Here is a 23,024-nt window from a genome sequence, read left to right as displayed (position 1 = left end):
GATAGATATTTTGCACTTCTAAGTGTGTTAACATGCACAAAATCAAACCTGAGCCTACACTGTGAAAATTATAATGTTTGTGGCTAAAACAATTACCTCAAAATGTCCTGTTTATTTACAACAATCATTTACCCAGCTATTTAAAAATAACATCCAACTATACATATTGATTTCCAATTGATGGATATAATCTGCACTCTTAACAAAATGACAGAGCGTCAAAAATCTCTCCGCAGAGACCTTTATAATGCCAGCTAAAATTTGCATTTCATCTCTCAGCCTGCTGTAAATGATTTAGCTTTCACATTTCAGCATCATTTAATTTTAATTTGGGCTCAGCCTCATGCAGTTTCTAGAGCATTTCCCTCCCTCTCTCCCTTCTTCCAAATGTGCAGGACCAGCATTTAGTGTGTGTGTGGGGGGGGGGAGGGACCTGTCAAAAACACCTAGTGCTTAAATTCACTGTTTGTGCAGCTACAAAAATGAGAGTCTTTCACCAGGGTCAAATTAAGGAGTCCTGCCAGCGAAGCCCCATTGCAAATGTAAATAAAAGTTAATTGTTTGCGTGCAGTTGCGGCTGAAAGATTTCTGTGTAATGCATGGCACTGTGATTTCGGGCCAAGTTGCACAACAACAAAACTCAAGACTGTGCGCCCTGGTGAATGCACTCATTGTTAGAGAGCCAAACTTGAAGAGCTCTTCAGGTGGAAAAACAAGAGTTAGCCTTCTGAGGCAGAGACAAAAGTCAAAGAAAATGACATTTAAATAAAGCCGGGAGTTAAGTGCTGTCATATTTCTGTGTACATTTAGAGGCACTCAAAGAAAGATTTAATATGTAAACAGGGTAGATTCACACAACTATTTTTTTTCAGCCATCGTCCCCATTGACCTTTAGAATTATGAACTGGCATTCAGGGCTGTCTTAAGCATATGTGGCGCTGGGGTGCAAAGATCTGCCTGCCCCCCCCCGGTCCCCGGTTACCCAGTCCCAGGCACAAAGGAGGGCAGAGCCAGCTGGCCGCTTCAGTATCTCATTGGCTTGGTCACCCCCAAACTCGTGGTGCAGAGCTGCCTGTAGCAGAAGAACCCGCAGTGGCGCTCTGATCAACGGGTGGGCTCTTCCCTCTTGTGGGCTCTTCTTCTCTTGGCCTGGCGCCCCTGAGAGCCCGGTGCCTGGGTGCCCCACACCCTTAGCTCCTATGGATAAGACGGCCCTGCTGGCATTAGGCTGAATCATGAATTATCCCATAGGGATGCCATAATGTATCGTCTTGCAACCAGGCCTCTTTGGGGCCTTGCATCCTAATTCTGCTAACTGTTAGGCAGCAACAGCAGAAGTGCCTAGCCTAACGGTGAGCAGAATTCTGGCAGGGGCTGATGGGAGTTGGAGTCCACCAACATCTGGAGGGTCTCAGGTTCCCTTCTGCTGCTGTAAAATTATGGGTATTTATAATCCAACATGCAGAAAATGTTAAAACAAACAGGGCCTTGTTCCCGTTTCTGGTAGAACTGTTCATTTGCTAATAAAATTGCTTTATAGAATGACTGGAATTTATAGAATAAGTGGAATGCTCTTTTCTTGAACTTTTAATATTGCATTAACATATGCCCAACCTGTAAATAACAAGTGTAGTGTTATAAGGTGACACCAGCTAGAATATAATTATTTGGAGAGGGAGTTCAATTGAAGAATGTGAACATAAACATTAGTCTGCAATTAAGACTACATTAAGGTATCTAGCATGATACAAGTTAGCGAAACAAAACAAAAAAATAGAGTTGTTTTATTGAAAATTGGCAATTGTTTATTAAATATCAGAGTAGCAAAATATGCACTTCAATCCCGCATTTAATCTTTTCCAGAGTAACACTGACATGTTCTTTGAGCAATAAAACATTTCTGTATATGTGTTTGTAATTATCTGCAAAGGCATCACTCCTTTTTGTGTGTATGTCTCTGGTGAAATTTCACTGCAATAAGAACAGCAACAAAATCAGGTGCAAGCTCAAGCCATTGCAGCCACCTAACTCTATCAGAAGCAAGGTCTTAGCCATTGTTCCTCAACCAGGTAATGCCTGGATTTGCTGAGATTGTATCAATTTGAGAAACGTCTTAAAATGTAACCTGCTGTCAGTTCTGGCACTGCACTTTGCTTTGTCACGGAGCCCTACAATCAAAATCTATCTATCCATCTGGGTGCTTTGTATGCATCCTTCATTGTCACAGAACATACGCAATGTGCTTGTTATAGCCTGTAGCTTTCAGTAGCAGTCATAAGGCAACCATTTGATTTAGTTCTGCTTGCATGGGGTGTGTGTCGAGATCTTGCATTAAGAACCTGCAAAGGGCATACTAGTGTCAATCCATTTCCCACTCTTTCCCTTTCAACTACATCACTGTTGCCCTGTAACACACAGGAGAACAACAGTTGTGACACTGGGAGGGAAAAAAATCAAGCAAGAAAGGAGCCATCGCTCGATATAGGACCGTAATGTGCTAAAAACGCTGCAATCACACACTTGTGATTTATTTTGCAGTGGAAATAAAAGGTCATTTCCTTCTCCTCCTTTCTGAATTGCAATCACTCATCTCAGCGTACTTAGTGTGGAACTGAAGCAGGGGAAGATTTTGATATCACTTTCCATGTCAGTACACAATTTATACAAAACAATGAGAAAACTTCTGGATTCCTGTAATTGTGCACAAGTCATTTCCACTGCCTTTGCGGATGCTAGATCATATTCTAGGAATTCTGACCTGCCAGAAGAGGTCACAAAGGGCCGTGAATACTGTGGCATTATATAGGCTTTCTTTTTGGGCTGTGCTCTACAAGATGTTACTCTGCTGGCTGACATATAAATGGTCAACATTTTTTCCAACCATTGTCAGAAAGCATATGACTCAGTTTACTGAGTAACTGGCAACTTTATCAAGAGAAAGAAATAAGCAACACTCCAAACAGATTCACATGTGTGTATAATTTAAGGACTTCACAAATTACCTCAAGGAACCACTTCCATTTCAAGAATGCTACATTTCCTTCCTAATTGTCCAATAAGCAATATATGGATGATAGAAATATGTGGTTATTTCTCAAGTTTCCAGGGCCATTTTACTTTGGAATTCTGGTTTGGAATGGGGCTGCACAAGAACCAAGGGCAATTGGATAATGCCCATGGCAGAAGAAGAAGGAGGAGGAGGAGGAGTTTGGATTTGATATCCCGCTTTATCACTACCCTAAGGAGTCTCAAAGCGGCTAACATTCTCCTTTCCCTTCCTTCCCCACAACACTCTGTGAGGTGAGTGAGGCTGAGAGACTTCAGAGAAGTGTGACTAGCCCAAGGTCACCCAGCAGCTGCATGTGGACGACTGGGGAAACAAACCCAGTTTACCAGATTACGAGACTACCGCTCTTAACCACTACACCTTACTGGCAGGTGATTGGCAGCACATTCCTTCCTATCCAGAGGGACCATCTTCCGGGGGCTGAACTGTTTTGGGCCTCCTCAATATCTTTTCTGAGAGAACTGGGGGGCCCCCAATGTTGAGGAGGAAGAGGAGACGGAGTGTGGTGCTGTTCTGATGGCCATCTCCTTCTCCTCCTGCTGTGGTGGTGGTACCAGGAGGAAGCCACCATCTATTGAAGCCACATGGCCACCGTGTTTGGCTCTGCCCTCTGGTTCCTCCAGACATCCTGATGCCATGCACGTGACATGCAGGGCATTTTATCATGCATGATGTTGGCCCCTCCAATTGCCCTTGTAAGCTGGCATCTCTGTTCCTATCCAAATGGGCACCATGTAATGACTGGAGTCCTCTTTGGTCAATAAGATAAATAGGAAAAGGAACAAGAGGAAGGCAGCAGGGACAAGAACACTCATCTGCCACTGCCATGTGGAGATTCCCCATGTATTGTGGAACCTTGGCTTTCCAAGGTTCTAAACTTAGTGCTGAGCCACCACAACTGCAGGAGGTTTCTTACTTCAGACTGTTACCCACCCCAAGTTAGAGGGGTGACAGGAAAAACAATGGGTATGTGCAGCACCATATTTCCGGACAAAGAGGTGCTGGAAGTCACCATGAACACCTCCCTTGTTCTCTTATAATAGCAATGGCGCTCACCTGCCAGAACTGAATCCTGGTGAGTTGCGGCTGGGGGAAAAAGGCCCTGGATATTTGTGAAGTTAGCACCCTCATCTCCAATGCTTCCCATAATGTGTTTCCTTAACTCTTTATCACAAGGACAGAAGAGGCCTAGGAGTGCACTGGCATGGCGTCACTAACGCACTGCAGTGTTCACACAGAGTAGACCTTGAGAAATTAAATAGAAGGGTCAGGTGCTACTACGGCTATCTCTTTTATCCAAATTTTTGATAGGAAAGGGCATTTGTTTTGCGATCAATCAAAACTGAAATGAATCAGAACCATTGGTTTCAGATGTTGTGAAATGAATGTTCATGAGTTCTAAATGGTTATATTTCCATTCCTAGCTAATATATTTTATGCACAACTCATTTGTTTCTGTTTTCTCCTAGCAGACAGAACCAGACAGATGGAGCTTATGGGGAGTGGGGAGAGCAGTATTTATTTTTTGTCACCCCACATTCCTTCCACAGGAGCCCAGCACAGCAAACAATAAAACAGCAACCCAATTTGTAAAAATGTGTTGTAATTTCATGTGACAAAATTTGGAGTCAGGAAAACTAACGCAATAATTCTTGTGTCTGAATGCATCCTGAGTAGACCCATCAAAATAAATGAACTGAAGTTACTTGTGGCCAATGATTTCAATATGTCTACTCTGAGTATGACTCATGCTGGCTATCTGGAAGACCGACCATTAAATGAGTAGAGGATTTCAGTGTTTTATCAGTATTACTGCATGGGAGTACAGTGCGGAGGGCAATTGCTGCAGCTTAGATTTTCTATTTAATTTGTTTTGGACTCTGAATGTAATGCTTTTCTTTTTTTAAAAAAAATACAAGCTCACCTCAAGGCCTTTACTAGCCTGTTCATTAAGCATGAATAATTTGGAAGGCCTTATCACTCTCACTTCCACATGTGCTTGGTTTTTAGAATGCCCTTCCTCCGTAATCCTGTGGTAGCAATGTCTGCCCAATATGTCATCATTAATCAAGGGTAATGGATAGAGGAAGCTCGTTTAGCTTTGAGATTCAACAATGAACAGTGCTTATACCAACGATGTGAAAACTTTATGTGGTCCACATGCTTCAAATGATTTATAACAACTCCCCACCACCACCCTCCAAACGGAACATTAGTATCTCCCCTAGATCTAAAACTCATAGAATTATAAAATTGTAGAGTTGGAAGGGAACTTGAGGATCATCTAGTCCAACCCCCTGCAACATGCAGCTGTTCCGAATGGGATCATACCTTGCAACCTTGGTGTCCAGGACTGGACTGAAGAGGAGGAATGGTGGAGCCTGCCCCATCCTCCTTCTACACTTCCCCAAGAAGAGGGAGACAGTATAGATTTAGAACAGTGGTTTGCAGAAGGGCATAGTTCAGAGGCTGCAGAGGGGTGAAGCTGGGAAATATTGGGGAGTGAGCAGGAGCAGGAAGAAGAAGCACCAGGGGATAGACAGCTAACACTCAGTGTCTCTTGAAAGCATTCCTGACTCCCTCCTCCGAGGACCAGGTGTGCCTTGAGAGTAGTAGAACAGAAAGCTCAGAGGCAGAAAGCACAGATCAGCCGGTGCAGCGGTGACGTAGAATAGGAGCGACTGAGGGGGTGGGGACTTTACTTGGAGCAACACCATGATCTAAGAGAAACCGCATTCCTTTGTCTCTCTCTGTGAATATTGAATAAACTACTTGATTGGAACTCTTCTTGTTTTTCTGCTCATTAGCATCCCACCGTGGGAGGGATAGGATTCCCTGAAGCCTTGACACTTGGCATTAACAGCAGAATGCTCTAACCAACTGAGCTATCCAGGTTTCCAAATACTGCTTCCTTCATGTAAAGGAAGCACAGGAGCCTAAGACTCTGACTTCTACCAAGCCAGACCAGTAGTCAATTGAGCATAACAGGGCCAATGAGGACCGTAAGCAGCTCTCTAGAGGAGGCAGACACCTTCTCTTGCCCTACCTGGTGATGTCAGGGGTTGAATCTGGGAGCTTGTGCATTCCAACAATGTACTATGCTATTCCCATATATGCTGCATAAATCTACTTTGTAAAGATAAACCTTAATTATACACGGGTAAAAATTATACAGTGGGTAATACTGAGGATGATTAGCATATGGAAACTAATAATAATAATAATAATAATAATAATAATAATTTTTATTTATATCCCGCCTTCCCTGGTCAAAGCTGGGCTCAGAGCGACTAACGACAAGTAAAAATAGCACAGTGTACATAAAATCACACAGTCAATTAATTAAAATACATTCTGAAATCTCAGAATGTATTTTAATTAATTGACTGTGTGATTTTGGAATTCAGACCGTGCTTTGGAATTTAAATCATGGGAAGCCAAAAAATTGAGGTTACAATTTGGAAGACAATTGGACTTTTTTAAAATTTTAGTTTTTTATTTGTATTGGATTTGATTTGATATGTTAATTAGATGTTCTTATTGGAAAATTAATAAACGCTTTTTTAAAAAATACATTCTGAAATCAATTCAGAATCAAATTAATGGCAACCATTGGGCTAGAGTTCTATGAGGATTACAGAAGGAGAGAGTGGGTCAGACTGTGCCTTGGCCATAGGCCTGGTGGAACAGCTCTGTCTTGCAGGCCCTGCGGAAAGATGTTAAGTCCCACAGGGCCCTAGTCTCTTGTGACAGAGCATTCCACCAGATCGGGGCCACGGCCTAAAAAGCCCTGGCCAGCCTAACCTCCCTGTGGCCCAGGATCTCCAAGATGTTTTTATTTGAAGACCGTAAGGTCCTCCATGGGACATACCAGGAGAGGCGGTCCTGTAGGTACGAGGGTCCTAGGCCGTATATAGAACTTTAATGCACAGAGAAGAGGCTGTGTGGAAATGATCAGTCACTGCATCCAACTGTTCCAGTTGAAGAAGAGGGGGTGGGTCTTGCTTTTCGTGGGGTGGAGGGGTGGAAGAAGTCAGTGTGGAAATATTTGCTTTCCCCCTGCTGCTGAATGGGATGAATGGGAAAGACCCAAATTGCTCCTTATATACAAATTCAAATGCACGCAGGAGAGGACTACTTTTGATCTCATTCTGCATTTGATGCAGAATATTTTAAAGCTTAATGTTCAATTGCAGCCAGAACTTTCCTGCTAGGAATAATGAATATACAATTAGGAAAAGACTATAGAGCATTATTTCAATATATAATCACAACGACTTTTATATGTACAAAGATGGACAGTCATACCTCATGCTGCATCCGTTTCAGGTTGTGTGTTTTTTCTTGCGTCCCGCGGCAACCCAGAAGTACCTGGGTTTCACCACTCAAACATGCACAGAAGAGCCAAACCGCACTGCGTGCCTGTGCAGATGCGGTGCTTTGAGTTGTGGGCTTTTCACGTTACGGACAGGCCTCCAGAATGGATCCCGTCCATAACACAAGGTACCACTGTATTGGATTTAGCGGAGCAAAGTTGATATGTTTAACTAGAGAAAAATCCAATTGTCAATATTTACTGGAAACTCTTTATAGACTGAAAAAGAAAATGAACTTATGATATCTGGGTTTGAGAATTTAAGAAAATATTGGTTTCTAGAAAGTGGAAATGTTGGGTGTGGGTGCTTTGAATAATTTTCTATATATAGCTGACAGAAGAACAATCAGAAGTTTTCTTTTTTCTTTTTTCTTTCCTCTTTTTTCTTTTCCTTTTTTGACATGTATTTTTATTTAGATTGGTGTTTTATCTTTGAAAAAATATATACTGTATTGGATATTAACTTTGGTATATTTTCTTTCAAACATTAATAAAAATTATTGTAAAAATAATACTTTGAATGGGGAGAAAGTGGATTAACAGCTAAGTAGAGCTCAAATATGGACAGACCCAAATATAAAAACACAAAACAAAAATGGACCACTTCCAGCTATAAAAAAGCAGATTTCCCTGCCTCTCAACATTCTGAAAAACCTTTTGTGCTTTGCAACCTTCATATGGAAAAGTACATCCTAGATGTGGAGCGCACACACATATATCTTCTCCTCCCTTCCTTCTCCCCACTGTAAGAGCTCTTCTTTTCTTTCATCTTCATCCTTCCTTTATTGTGTCTGGTCAGTTTTTTGACAAAATAAATTCCCCTGCTGGGAAAGCCTAGCCTGTGATCTTGTGAGACATATGTTTTCTTTGGGCTATAATATAGCCGCTATATTATTAACACAAACAAATGGAAAATAAATCCTGATGTCTAACTTGTATTCAACAGCAGCATAAAAGCACTAAACTATGATGTATAGCTGGGGAAATCTATACTGTGTTGTATGCTACGCAGTAACTTGGCAAAAAATGTATGTTCAAGCTGGCTGGTGGCTAAATGCCACAACTTTTTGGTTTCACAAAAAAAAAATCATAATGATATGATATATCCCATTCATCATGTCTCTCTTTCTGTGAGCATGACACAAAGGAGAGGGTCTTCAGTTGCCATAAGGAAACACTTTCTGGTGTGTTGGACTAGGACCTGGGAGACCATTGTTCAAATCCCCACTCAGCCACAAAGCTCAATGGGTAACCTTGGGCCAATCACCATCTCTTAGTCTCACTTACCTTACAGGGTGTCAGGGACCCTGCTGAGGAAGGCTGCACTGAGGAGGAATGGTGGGAGCCATCTTCCCAGGAGCAGGAGGCCAGTATAGATTTGGAACAGTGGTTTGCAGAGGGGCATAGTTCAGAAGGCAGAAGCTGGGAAGTACTAGGTGGGGAACAGCTAGCAGAAGAAACACTGGGAGAGAGAGAGGGTTAACAGATTCACTATATCTGGAAAGCATTCATCTGCTATCCTCAAGGTTAAGAAGAGCTGAGAAAGCGGCAGAACAGAAAGCACACAAAGCACAGAGGGGAGAAGCTCAGATCATAAGACGTAGAAGTGATGTAAATTAATAGGAATGTAAGCAGGTGGATCCTCAATTGGGAACACTGCCATTTCTAGGAGATGGGTTCTTTGTTCTCTCTCTGTGATTATTAAAGTTTCTAACTGGTAGGGAGACTCATTTCCCTTTGTTCTACTTATCTTCTGTCACGGTGGGAGGACGCCGTTGTTGTTCTGAAGATGAAATGGACAAGAGGAGAGCCATGTACACCACCTTGAGCAACTTGGAAGAAAAGGGTGGTATATAAATGTAATACATAAATAAAACTAACAATAAATGTGCCTATTAACCGTACATGGAACAACACACAGAAGAGAGAAAACATGGAACCCCCCCCCAGCCCATTACTGCATGGAAATCAATAGTTCATGCTTCAAGTTTGAGATTCCATTGGCAGAGTTCCCCCTTGTGAAGTTGGAGAACTTTAACCCGTGTCATTCAATAACCCGCAGTATCTTTTCAAAAATTAAACTGAAACAACTTAGTGAATTTGAATACAGCCAATACATGTTTCTTATCTTTCTCTAGCTTTTGAGTTACATCTACATACTTGCGGGGGGGATGCTATGACAAGGTTTGATGTCTTAAAAAAAATTTATCCTGATATTTTAACTGATACTTAATAAAATTGTTCCCAGTCTGTCTTCACAAAGACATAATCTGCAGTGGGTTGTCATTGCCCAATAATGTAGTGTATTCTTTCGAATGTAGGATGTAATATTATTCTCTCTGAGATTTTCGTACCTGACAGCCATGCATTTCACAATTGCGTTTCCTATTGCTGAACTGTAACATGATTAAGAAACATGCAAGTCAAAGAAGAGGAGACAAAATTGTATGCTACTTTCCCAATCTGTGCAGAATCGACTGCTTTGAGTTCCTAAGTGGTTTCTTTTTAAAGCAAGGCAAGATAAATATTATCAGTTATTACGATCCACTGAAATCTCTGGGAGACCTGGCTTCAAATACTTACTCTGCAACAAAGCTCACTAACAATGCTGTCTTAGACATTCCTACTCAGAAGTAAGTACCATGGAGTTTAATTATGCTTACTGTTAGTTAAGTGGATACAGGATTGCAACCTAAGTGATCTTGGGCAAGTCCTCTCACAGGAACCCCAGCTACCTTTGCCCTTCCTGCTTGGAAGAGGAAATGCTATAATTTTGATTCATTGATAAATGCAATGGGAATTGTGAGCCCCAGGGGATTTCCAGACTATGCAAGATCTCTAGTAATCCCTATCTGCTAACTGCTACATTAGTAGGATCCATTTACCCCCCTGACTCTGTGTATTTAATTTTCTTCTCAACATTTCTATTCCACCTAATTTTCCAAAGAAACAACGAATGGATAACAAATCCACAGAGATAAACAGTGCAGTCCCTATAGAAATTGCTGAACTACAACTCCATCGTCCTTGACCACTGGCTATGCCATTCCCTCCAAGTGTCCCCATTTCCTAAGAACAGTCCTGGAATTGCGAAAGCCATCCTGGCTTCTGATTTGATCCTGGAATATCTCTATTTCCCCCGGCATCGCTGAGCTCGGGGGGGGGGGGGGAGGAGCCGGTGCTTGTCCTGAGTGAAGATTGTGGGGCTGGTGGCTGCAAGGAGCATCCCATTGCCTCTCCATGGCTGCTGCTTCTGGCCTCCTCCCTCGGCCAGCTCATACCAGCTGCTGGAGAGTGGGCAAGAGGGGAGAGAGACTGCTGTCTCCAAGGCACCCTTGTGATGTGCCAGCTCTGAGGGACAAGTAACCAAACAATTAAACCCCTGTGTTGCTAACAATAGTCAGTAATATCCAAGGCAACACGATGACCAAATACAATGATACGATATCAATATACACTCTTTTTATAATATGAAATATATGAAATCACATAAACAGAAAACTTATGAATCTCTGAAAGTCACAAAATACGCACTCTTAATGGATTCTCTTGAAAACATAGAACCAAATAAACATAAGTCTTATAAGTCTCTGAAAGTCTTTGTGGGCTATGCAAGTTTCTGAAAGAAGCAATGTATCAGATTCTTATCTGGTGAAAAGAGGCTTTGTTTGCGTGGATGGGCGGAGTCCCCAGATCCCGAGCGGTCCCTCCCGTCATGTGGAATAACAACTCAAGACAACGTGCTATGGGATTAAATTGGCCACAACTTTATTAAATTTCAAATGTGGGTAGACCTTGGCTCAGGCATTGGGCGTTCTCCCTCCCCAGTCCCCAGCCGGGGACCTAGGGAGCATCAGGGTTATCCAGTGTGTGTGGGGGGGATGGGCCGGCTCTGGAGAACATATGTTCAAGCAGAGATAGCCGCCCCCGTTACGCCGCCGTCGCAGGGGAGACCAATGACGACCTTTCGGCGTACGGTCAAAGCCTCCCTTCAGAAACCCCTTTAACGGGGAACCCTGGTATCACTGCCGCAAAGAGGAAGATGGACTAAAGGATTCCGCCCAAGGCCTGATACCGCCAAAGTTGTGACGTTTTGCTACGGGAAAGGCGAAACCTGCCAATGCAGGGAAATTCATTTCTGGCCCTTTAACAGCGACCTTAACGTAGCAGCGCCCGCATGCCTGTGAAGAAAAGTTAACCTGCAAAACCTGTGAAGAAAATTTAACCTGCAAACTAAGACATTAACTGAGGGTGGGTAGGGTGGGAGAAGCTCTGGAGCCAAGTGAGGATTCCCAGGTAAGATCCTCCCTCTATTGTGTGGGCGGTAATCCCTCCCCTACCTGGCCTGGTCTCATTGGCAACGCTTCCCCCAGGTGGGATTGGACAACTGACTGAGGTAGGCGGAGACCTTCAGGTATCCCACCTGAGGGAAGGCAAAGCCAAGCCTATGCTGTTGGAGCTGCTTCAGATCTAGGAGCTGCGCGCATCCACGCAAAGGGCGCCCCCCGTTTTAAGCGGGGAGCGGTCATTATGGCGTCCAATGCTGCTGAAGTAGTTCACAAACAGACGTTGTGAACAGTGATTCCGGATATGCCCACTGTTTCATGGAATTCTTCTTCAGCATAGCAGAAGGATACAGAAATGCTTCATAAACTATTAAAGACTATTAAAACAATGACCTGCATATGCATGGTAACTGCAATAAACTCGAAATATTATCATCTATACACATAAACTATAATGTCAAAATAATGTGAAATAAAACCAAAGGTGCATACCCCATCTATATATTGAATGGAAAAGTATAACAACAATTGCTGAGGAGCAGTAGTCATAAAGTTATGTAGTTACTGCTACTGACTGTATGTTATTAAAGATATAAGAAGCCGACCCCAGTTGGTGCTCATAACAGGGAGATTCATAAGTTTTCTGTTTATGTGGTTTCATATATTTCATATTATATAAAGAGTGTATATTGATATCGTAGCATTGTATATGGTCATCATGTTGCCTTGAGCTCTGAGGGACAGGCAAAGGGAAGGGGTACCTTGAGCTGGAAGAAAGGGGGAGCAAAGCAGTTCACGAAGAAGTCTTGATATAAAACAGCAGCAGCAACAGCAACAACAATGCTTTGTGCATCTGTGTCTACTCTTGCCCCTTTCTAGAATTTATTTATATTTGTGTGTTTTTCTTTTTGTAAATTGAAATATACTCAGAGTCGAGAGTGGATTTCATGCTCTTTATTCCGCTCATAGTGGTGAGGAGGAATGGAAGTTCCCCCAGAATGTCTGCTTTATATACATTATTTACACAATGGGCCCCATGTGATTGGCTAATTCCGGGATTCACCTGTAGGCCAATCAGGTTGTGGATTCACTTCCACCTGGAGCTGGATTGGGTGTCTCCTGTGGACCAATCAGACTGCTGCATTCTGGACCCTATTGTTCTAGGTCCAATCAGACTGCTGCATTCTGGACCCTATTGTTCTAGGGCCAATCAGACTGCTGCCTTTTGGATCCTATTCAACTCAGTACATAATATAAATCTACCAAACAATATAATAAACAATAGCCAGGATTAAGGAGTTTTCTCTGGACGGTGGAGGGCGTGTGTTCTGTGCTCTGTTGGTGAAGTGGTGGTGGCACTCCACCTTCTTTTGATAGGAAATGCTTATGGGGGGGGGGAGACACCAAAAAATGTGGGGTCATGGCTTGTCAGTTGGAGGGTGAGTGAGAAATGTCCCTATTTTCATCTGAGGAATGTTGGAGGATGTGCTATGCTAGCAGGGGTTCATGTTGTAGCTAAGGTTTCTCATTGGCTACTGTTCATGGCTAAATTCTCTCGTCGCTAACAAGTTCAGGTGGCAAGCTAAGCCAAATGGGGCTTAGCACCAGTGGCGTAGCGCGGGTTGTCAGCACCTGGGGCAAGGCAAGTAATTTGCGCCCCCTAACCCATGGATTTGTGCCCCCTAACCCATGGATTTGCGCCCCCTAACCCTAACCCCCAGATGTTGCGCCCGGTGCGGCCGGCCCCCCTGCACCCCCCACGCTACGCCACTGCTTAGCACAGCACAGAGCAAAAAGGACTGGGGTGGAGAAAAGCAGCTATAAGCTCTTCACCAGGAGTACAGTGGTACCTCGGGTTACATACGCTTCAGGTTACATACGCTTCAGGTTACAGACTCCATTAACCCAGAAATAGTGCCTCAGGTTAAGAACTTTGCTTCAGGATGAGAACAGAAATCGGGCTCTGGCGGCGCGGCGGCAGCAGGAGGCCCCATTAGCTAAAGTGGTGCTTCAGGTTAAGAACAGTTTCAGGTTAAGTACAGACCTCCGGAATGAATTAAGTACTTAACCCGAGGTACCACTGTACAGTGGAACCTCGGTTTTCCAACACTTCGTAAGCCGAACAATTCAGAACCCGAATACCGACAACCCAGAAGTGAATGCTTCCATTTTTGAACACGCCTCAGAAATCGAACCACTTCCAAGGCGCGTTTCTCCGTTTTTAAAAAGGAATTTGCCGACTGGCAATTGTGCCTCAGTTGTCGAACGTTTCGGAAGTTGAATGGACTTATGGAACAGATTACATTTGACAACCGAGGTTTCACTATATAGACATTTGCATGGTCCTGGTAATTCATAGCGTTGTGCAAACCAGGCCATTAAGTAGCAGCAGCAACAGTTAGATCTGTAAAAGTTAACGGTACTCCTTGTAGCAGCAACAGAGGATGGAAGTGATTAGATGATATTCTGTTTCTCAAAGCCATCGGCGGTATTAATGCTCCTAACCACAACCACCGTTCTTCACTTTTTGCAATTTAGGCTAATGATATTTTGTGCAAGGGAATACAACGCCCATGCAAATATCAATCTTGCAACGTTCACGAGAAATCCTTACGCTTCTTTTTCCTCCAGCTCTTAGCGGGAATTGATATTAACTAAATTGCTGAGTGACAACATTTGCCCTGCAGCCATCGAGAGTGTGGCAACCCAATAGGAACTCGGTGCCTCTGCCACCAATAAAGGGAGGCTTTCAGGCTGTCAAGCAATTAAGTGGACCTGAATAATCCTATGTAATTAAGCCGCTTACTGCATAATTATCTTTATTTTAAATGTGTCTTTTGATGAAACATCTGTTCCCTGCTTGAGATTTTTTGAAAAGAGGTACCACGGCACATGATGAAAATGGTGCTTGCAAGACCGTCACGTGCGGGCTTTGATGCTCAGCTCCTCAGTGACAAATGTTGTCATTTGTTCCGTCTTTTGCATGCAAGAGGCAGGTGGTGTAGCCTGCTCTCTCTGCCTTCCATCCTCACTGCAGCTGCCTTTCATATTGTTACCCCCAGCAATAATTGCGTTTGACAATCAAAGCTGAGGATCGCTGCGTGGTCAAGTGGGATGGGGGAAAGCACAATGTTTGTGGAGCAATCAAAGGCAACTGAATCTACCAGAGAGCAGGGGAAAGCAAAAAGTGGAGGACGTTAGAAAGGAGAATCTCCCATCCATTTTGTACCAAAACAGTGAAATGTTTCCCTAGAGCTCTTGGACACAGAACATTTCGTTAAGTTTCTTTTTCTTTTTCCGTAAGGAAAAAGTGCTTAATGGCTCCTGAAATATACTTGGAGTCGAGTGTGAAATTCATGCTCTTTATTCAGCTCATAGTAGCAATGAATGAAACTTTCCCCAAAACGTCTAGCTATACATAGATTATTTACACAATGGGCCCCTCGTGATTGGCTAATTCCGGGCTGCTCCTGTAGACCAATCAGGTCGCTGATTCACTGGATTGGGTGGCTCCTGTGGACCAATCAGGCTGCTGCATTCTGGATCCTATTGTTCTAGGATTCAGCTCAGTACATAACAGCTCCCTTCCATATTAGTTAGTTGAACTACCAACTTATTTTCTATAAGGGCAGGTGTCTCCCCAGTTTCTAAGTCCCATTGATTTCAATGGGTCTACTTAAGGCTTTTTTTTCAGCTGGAACTCAGTTCTGGCACCTCTCAGGTGGTCCCCAATGCCTTTCAAAGAGAACAATGGTTCATGGTGAGTTCTCCGCCTCTTATTCTAGAAAAATAGCACTGAACCGTCTGCTGAAAGTGGGCCCAGATCCAGTCCTATGATGGTGATAGATAGAGATGGGGTGGACAATCCTGTCAGTAGTTGCTTTTATTTTAAAAGTACTGGTGTATGGTAACAAGAACATGACTTCATTCCCTGCCCACCCTATGTCACAAGTGAGACTTCTGGATATTTGCTGGGGGGTAGAGATGTTCCAATGGGACCTACACACATTGAGTTCACCATGCCAATACTTATTTTGTCCATTCAATCTTATTATTGATCAGCAGTAAGAGAGCAGCCCTCCTTCATGTGGAATATAAGGTGATGCCTTATAAGAAGACAGGCTATTGGTCCCTCTAGCTCAGTATTGTCAACGGTGACTGGTGGAAGCCATCCTGCACTTCAGACAGGGGTCTCTTCCAGCCCACCTGAAGATGCTGAACCTGGGACCTTCTGCATGCAAATAAAATTGCCACTGAGCCACAACCCTTCCCTGAGCTACAGCCTGTCCCTTTTGGTGATATTTCTTCTAATATCATCCTGGAAGTGCTACAGGAGAACGTACAATTCATTCCACTAGCCTGAGAAGCCGCTCTTTGACTCTTGTAATCCAAGACACTTTGAAGAACATGTTTGGCTTCTGGCTTCCTCCTCAGCTTCTCTCAGTCCGGCACGGAGTGCTTTCAAGAACCTCCTAGACGCTGACAGAAGCCAGAAGCGAAACCTCTGCATGAACTACCAGTTTAATTTGATAGGACAGAACTCCTTGATAAGACACATCCAAACAGTTAAGCTGTCTTTAAACATCTATTGAGCTTTCGTTCGTCCATGTGGTTGTATCAGCTGTTTAACATGGCCCGAAGTGAGCGCAACAATCTTTGAGAGTTCTCAGGCAGCATCAGGCTCTGAAGTGTTTTGGAAGGCATGTGTTTCAAACAGCAACTCACCACCAGTGCTAATTACTGTCATGCATACTGTTTGCACAGCAAACACTGATGCACTGTGCTTTGCAGTGGAAACCATTTGGTTGGTGATGTTGGCAGACTTCCTGGCTTTTCATCTGTCATGCCAATGTGCACTAATACCACCATTATGATGTTATTTATGAGCAACAAAGCTTTGTTCTATTTTTGTCCAGCTAAGCCCTGTTCTAATTTAGTTTCAGAGTTTAAAATGCCTCTGAAAATCCCCTTTAGTGAAACAGATCTCCAGATTTTATTTTATTGTATTTTATTATAAAAACTTACCCACTGCTCCATTCAGTATTCTAACTCTCAAGGTGGCTAACAATGCATAATACAGAATGTATCTTTGCAGTAATTCAATCGGACAATTGACACACTTAGCATTTATTAGGTGACAACACTTGTGTTCCGGTATAGGAGACTGACATGGAATGAATGTTCATGATATGATATATCCCCCCCCCATTATAAAAATGGGTAAAGCCCTTTGGAGATAAATAAAGAGAGACGCAACTAAATTTAAGCTACCAACCCATAATACATAGGTCAGATGTTCCACCCTGGTCTTCAGAGGCCTTTGGCTTCTTCGCCAAGGCCATGGGGGGGGGGGGGGCTGGAAGATGCAAAATCCAGCCAAGATGCATAGGAACATAGGAAATGCCCTCATACTGAGTCAGGCCATTAGTTCCTCTTATTTGGTATTGGCTACTGGTCTGCTTTACTACACTCCATGTTGGGCTGCCTTGAAAGCTGCTTTGGAAGGAGAACTGCCTCCTGAGAACACATTACACCTGTGTTGAAAAAAATCTCTTGGCTGCTTATATGCTAATGGGCTAGAGTGTGCACACACTATGTTGTCTGAAAAATTCTACACATCACTTGGGAAGAAAGGCGAACTAATGCAAGTGTACTGGAAGAAGCAAAGATCACCAGTGTCAGAGCAATGATTCTTTAACATCAACTTAGTTGGACTGGTCATGTTGTGCAGATGCCTGATTATCATCTTCCAAAGCAACTACACTATTCCGAACTCAAAAATGGAAAGCATAATGCTGGTGGTCAATAGAAGAGGTTCAAATACTATCTCAAGGTAAATCCCAAAAAATGTAGTATAAACACACTGACAATGGGAAAACATTGGTCTTTGAGTGCTCCAGTTGAAGAACAACCTTTATCAAAGGTGTCATGGGTTTTGAAGACGCTCAAACTCAGGAGGAAAGGGAAAATGTTCTAAGAAGAAGGCACTCTTGGTAAATCCTCGCCATGATCAACTCCTGCCCGGAATCCTATGTCCCCACTGTGGAAGGACATGCGGATCCAGAATTGGCCTCCACAGTCACTTACGGACTCACTGTTAAGACCGTGTTCATGGAAGACAATCTTTCTCGGCTAAGAGGGATCACCAAAGAAGAAGAAGGCTAGAATCAAGCTCCTGTCCTGAGGGACACAGGTCAGTCCTTCTTGTCTCTGAGGAGATGTGGTTGGCAGAAGGGAAACAGGTTGTCCAGCCCAGGCTTGGTGGTACGAGGGTGGACGTGAGTCGGAGCAGGGCAATCCCCACCCCCACCCCATGGACCTGGCCCGTGGCTGTTGGCTTGTGCCAGCATTCTTCATTCGCCTCTTGGTAAACCACCCTGTGATCCTTGGATGAAGGATGGTATAGAAATTCAGTCAATCAATCAATCAATCAATTTATCATCGATGCATTCGTAAGTCTGTTTCATTTCATTTCTACATAAATCTGTGGCATTTTAAAAAAGGCACTCTGTGCACATTTTACCCTCAAGTGTGTATTTTGTACACATTTTATCCTAAAATACACGTTTCTAAACTAAAACATGTATGTTATAATGTTTTGATACTTTTTTTGAGCTGAGAACCAAATTGCAAAATTTGGAGAAGTGTGAAAACCGAGAGAAATAGCGGCGTTCCAATCTGTGCAGCGGAACTGCTAAGTGCAAAAAGAAAGTCTGGTTGATTACTGAATGAAATCCTCCAGCATCCCTCGTGTCAAATGCTTTAATAAGATCCCTTTTAATACTCATGATCAGGACATGGAAGTAATTCTTACACTATGTGTATTGTACAGACAAAATATTGTACATGGGGCTGCCAGGCTTCATTGCATCATGGTACACTATTTTTATATCATTGTGACGATTTACCACATTGCTTAACCTAAGGTGGGAGTTGTGATTTAAGTGAGGGTCTTCCCCATTTCAGTTCCTCACTCTTTCTGCTCTGGCCACACTGGCTACTCTTAAAATAATCTACTTTTTTGTTGAAGGACTTAAAATATAACCCAGAAAGCCCATCGCAAACCATTTAAAAAGCATTAAAAGTGATAGAGCTGGTCGCTATTTGAGCAAGATCCCCATCAAAGCCAGTTGAATGTGAGTGAAATCTGAACAGTAAGACATAATGTTTTTAAATTTCAATTAGGGACAAGTGCCCTTTACATCTTTTGAGATAAAAGAAATAAAAATGACAGTAGAACAGTCATGAATATGTTGGATCCATACAAGCTTTTAAATATAATTTCCGCTTGTCAACATTATTCCAGACATTTTTATTACTAAAGATGGGATCAATTTTGGTAAAATGGATTTTATGAACACTTAGCAATCCTACACCCAAGGATAACACACTTTCACTGTGTGCAGAATGTTGCACTTAAAGGTTTCTGAATGCTGATAGTAGTGTTTTGCTTTACCAGAAAGGATGGAAATGGTTTTTTGTTTGAGAGAGAGAAATTGATATGACTGAACTCATAGCACTATATACTCCTGAGCACATGCAGCTATTTCATAGAATCATAGACTCGTAGAATTGTAGAGTTGGAAGGGACCCTGAGGATCATCTAGTCCAACCCCTGCAATGCAGGAATACGTAGCTGTCTCATACGGGGATTGAACTACAACCTTGGCATCATCAGCACCAAGATCTAACCAACTGAGCTATTACTCAAGCAGACTCTACTAAGGGGCTTCTCAAGGTGTGCTACCACAATAGAGCTGATGTAGTCAACATCTGCGCTCCAGCTGTTGGTGGTCTATAATTCCCATCACCCCTGACTATTGACCATGTTGTATGGGACTTACAAAAGTTGTAGTCCAACAACATCTAGAGCAGCAGTGGGGAACCTCTGGCCCTCAGAACTAATTTGGACCTCCATGTATCCCAATTTGGCCCACAGGGCTGTTTAAGGCAAGCCATGCTCACTTGCCCTACACCAAAGACGCAACCAGGTTTGTACACACCTGTGCTTTTGCAGGTACCACCAGTCAGCTGATCATTGGTGCCTGCAAACCATTGGGCCCACATACTGATTTCAAACTGTAGGCAAAAATGGGTCACTTGATGTGATTGTGATTGACAGGTCTTGACCCCAGAGGGTGAATAGAGGGATCGGGCTGCAGAGAGACCTGACTATGAAGAAAAAGACAAAAATGGCAGTGGATAGGGAAGAGAACGTGGGAAGAGGGGAAAGGGAGTATGGTTTGGAGAACAGGCTGGGAAGGAAATAGCAGGCCCTCCTAGTGTCTCTATTTTCCAGGGAGAGTCCCAGATTTACTGAAGCTGTCCTGGTTTCTGATTTGATCCCGGAATGTCCCACTTTTCCTTAGGACGTCCCTATTTTCATCAGAGAAAAGTTGGAGGGTATTAAATAGTGAATCATAGTAAAAGAAGAAGATGGGGGGGGGGTCTCTCCTGTTAACAAACCATTTAATAAGCATATTAAAGTGGTCCTCAGAATGGTGTCCTTTGAGCACACCTGCAGGACTTCCTTGAGACTACAAAGGCTAGGTACCTGTTTTTCAAAAAAGCACAGCTGGCTCCTTTGAACACATGCTAGCACTTTTTTTGAAGTTACGGTCTTGCATTTATCATGGCACAATTCCATTGATATTCCAATCTTATGAACTTCAAAGGGCTTGCACACGAAACGAAAAGGAGGAGAGATGTCTCTTCTTCCATCTTGATACTAAAGAGCAGGGGCGGAATGCCTTAGGACCAGGACCAGAATGTGGCCCTCCAAGTCTCTCTCTCTGTGACCCTTGTGACTCTTTCTAGGCCACAGCCTCTCTCTTCAGACCATACCCCTAACTGGTTCTGCTGTGGGCTCGTGGATGGCTGAAATCGCTACAGTTTATAGGATAAACACCAGATATATTTGGAGCAGAAAATCAAAGGGCTTATGTAACCAAGCATTCGCCCTGATTTGTTTGAACAAAGTTTGCAGGGACGTTTTACAATGTCACCTGCTTGTTGAGCATTCATTCTGATTTGTTTGCAGGGACAGTTGCATTAAGCAATTGTCACTCCACACTTCCCATTGCCTGTTCCAGTTATGTCAAAGGCCAATTCCCTGCTCCCCTATGAAGCTGGTTTGTTGTGCAGGAGCACCCAATCCACTTCATCTGCACAACCTGAAGTTGCTAGAAAGCTCTTGAATCCCAAATACAAAGCAACAAAAGTCTAGAAGCAGCTTATCTTCGCTTTACTTCCATTTTCTGCAAAGCATTCCCAAAATGTGCTATACAGTGGTACCTTGGTTCTCAGACGCCTTGGTACTCAAACAACTTGGAACCTAAACACTGCAAACCCAGAAGTAAATGTTCCAGTTTGCAAACTTTTTTCGAAACGTGCTCCATTTTGAGTGTTATGCTTCCGATTTGAGTGCCACACTTCTGTTTTGAGTGTTACGCTAAGGTCTGTCTGTTGTTGCTATTTATTTTGCATTTTTGTTTTTGCAGCTCTTTATATTTTTTTTGACTGTGTGGAACACAGTTCAGCTACTGATTGATTGATTGTTTACATTGTTTATTGCTTTCATTTTATGGATCAATGCTCTCGTTAGATAGTAAAATTCTTGTTAAATTGCTCTTTTAGGGGTTGTATTTAAAGGTCTGGAATGGATTAATCCATTTTGCATTACTTTCTATGGGAAAGCACGCCTTGGTTTTGGAACAGACTTCCGGAACAGATTAAGTTTGAAAACCAAGGTACCACTGTGCTGTGGCTTACGTGAAGGTAACTGTTTATATCGGGCACCAAATGAATTATTTTCCTACGGAGAGTGATAATTTGTCTTTCTGTTGACTCATGCCCGGGGTCAGAAAAGCAAGAGAGCTAAACCTGATCGTTCTCTTTGAAAGAGCCAGCTGTATTTGTTTGCTTAGAGAGATGAATGTAATTTGGTTTAGACAATGTTTCACATCCACCGTTTCCCTTATTACATTAGATCAATGAGGTTCCATATTTACTGTAGATGCTGTATGTAGATCTTGCATCTTTTTAATTTCTCCTGAAATATATGGTCAGATTATATTGGGCCTTGGGTGTTCATGTCCCCCTTTGATGTATTGTTTTGTAACGCCCCTCCCCTGCGTGGAGTGTTCTGAGATTTGGAAAGCCCTGTGTCAATATTAAACATTAAACAGTAATTATGCACTTTTAAACTTAGTTTCTGTTGACACAGTGATGCTAATGGGGTGCTGTCAAGCAGACTGGCTGACAAGAAAACACCACTTTTGGCAAAAGGAACTAACTGAGCCTTTGGTAAATAGGCACTGGGTCACTCAGAGATAGTAAACTCTAAGTTCACGTCTTCCGTGATTCCAGCCCTCTTCATATTAGTAAGTAGAACATGTGAATGGGGAGAACATGAAGGACCATAATATAGCTCCTCCAGTCACTCCATTGATCTCCAGGAATTGGAGGGTGATTGTCTAGGTTCCACACGTGATTGATCTTTATTAACTGGTTGGCCTCTGTTATCTTCTTCTACCAATAGGGAATCTACTTAAGGACTCTATATGGGCTCTTGGATACCCCATAAGTGAAAAGGAGCAGGTTTTTTCTATATCACCTGGAAAAGCATGTGAGAAGAAAAGAGTTGGCATCCAACTTGTGTAGAATGATGGAACAGCAATTTGGGGAGGGGGAGAGGGGGGGTTATCATGTTCACGCTTGCTCTCCCTACTTTAATGTTTCATTTACTTTAGAATCAGGATCATAGAAGAGTTGGAAGGGACCACAAGGATCATGTGGTCCAAGCCTCTGCAATGCAGGAATATTTTGCCCAACATGGGGCTCAAACCCACGACCATAAGATTAAGAGTCTTCTGCTCTACCAACTGTGCTATCCCTGTGAGAGCAATATTTCAATGTTGCACTTGCAGATGCAAAGAATAACACTGTGGCTTGTGCATCAACTCCCAGCAAGAGGAGTAGAGCCAACAGGACCTGTCATGTAGAAAGCACATAGGCCATGTCTAATGGCGTCTCAGAAGCAGGCTGGGGTCAGTCCTGAGCATATCTGAGAGCAGAGGTTATATGAAGTATTCTGACAGCTTCTAGGAGCCACAGGTGAGAGTGGCATGCAAGGTGCGTACCAAAGATGGACTAACTACCCCAGGAAGAACATGATGTTGCACAAAATTGGAAGACTGGAGAAATACCAACTAAAGAACAATGGCAAGAGAAGTTGGTGAACTATGCAGAACTGGCAAAAATGACAGATAGACTAAGAGAAAAAGAAAACAGTGAC

Source organism: Podarcis cretensis (genome assembly GCF_951804945.1).
Source record: "Podarcis cretensis genome assembly, chromosome: 11".
Taxonomy (NCBI): domain Eukaryota; kingdom Metazoa; phylum Chordata; class Lepidosauria; order Squamata; family Lacertidae; genus Podarcis; species Podarcis cretensis.
Note: the sequence above shows the minus strand (reverse complement) of the source record.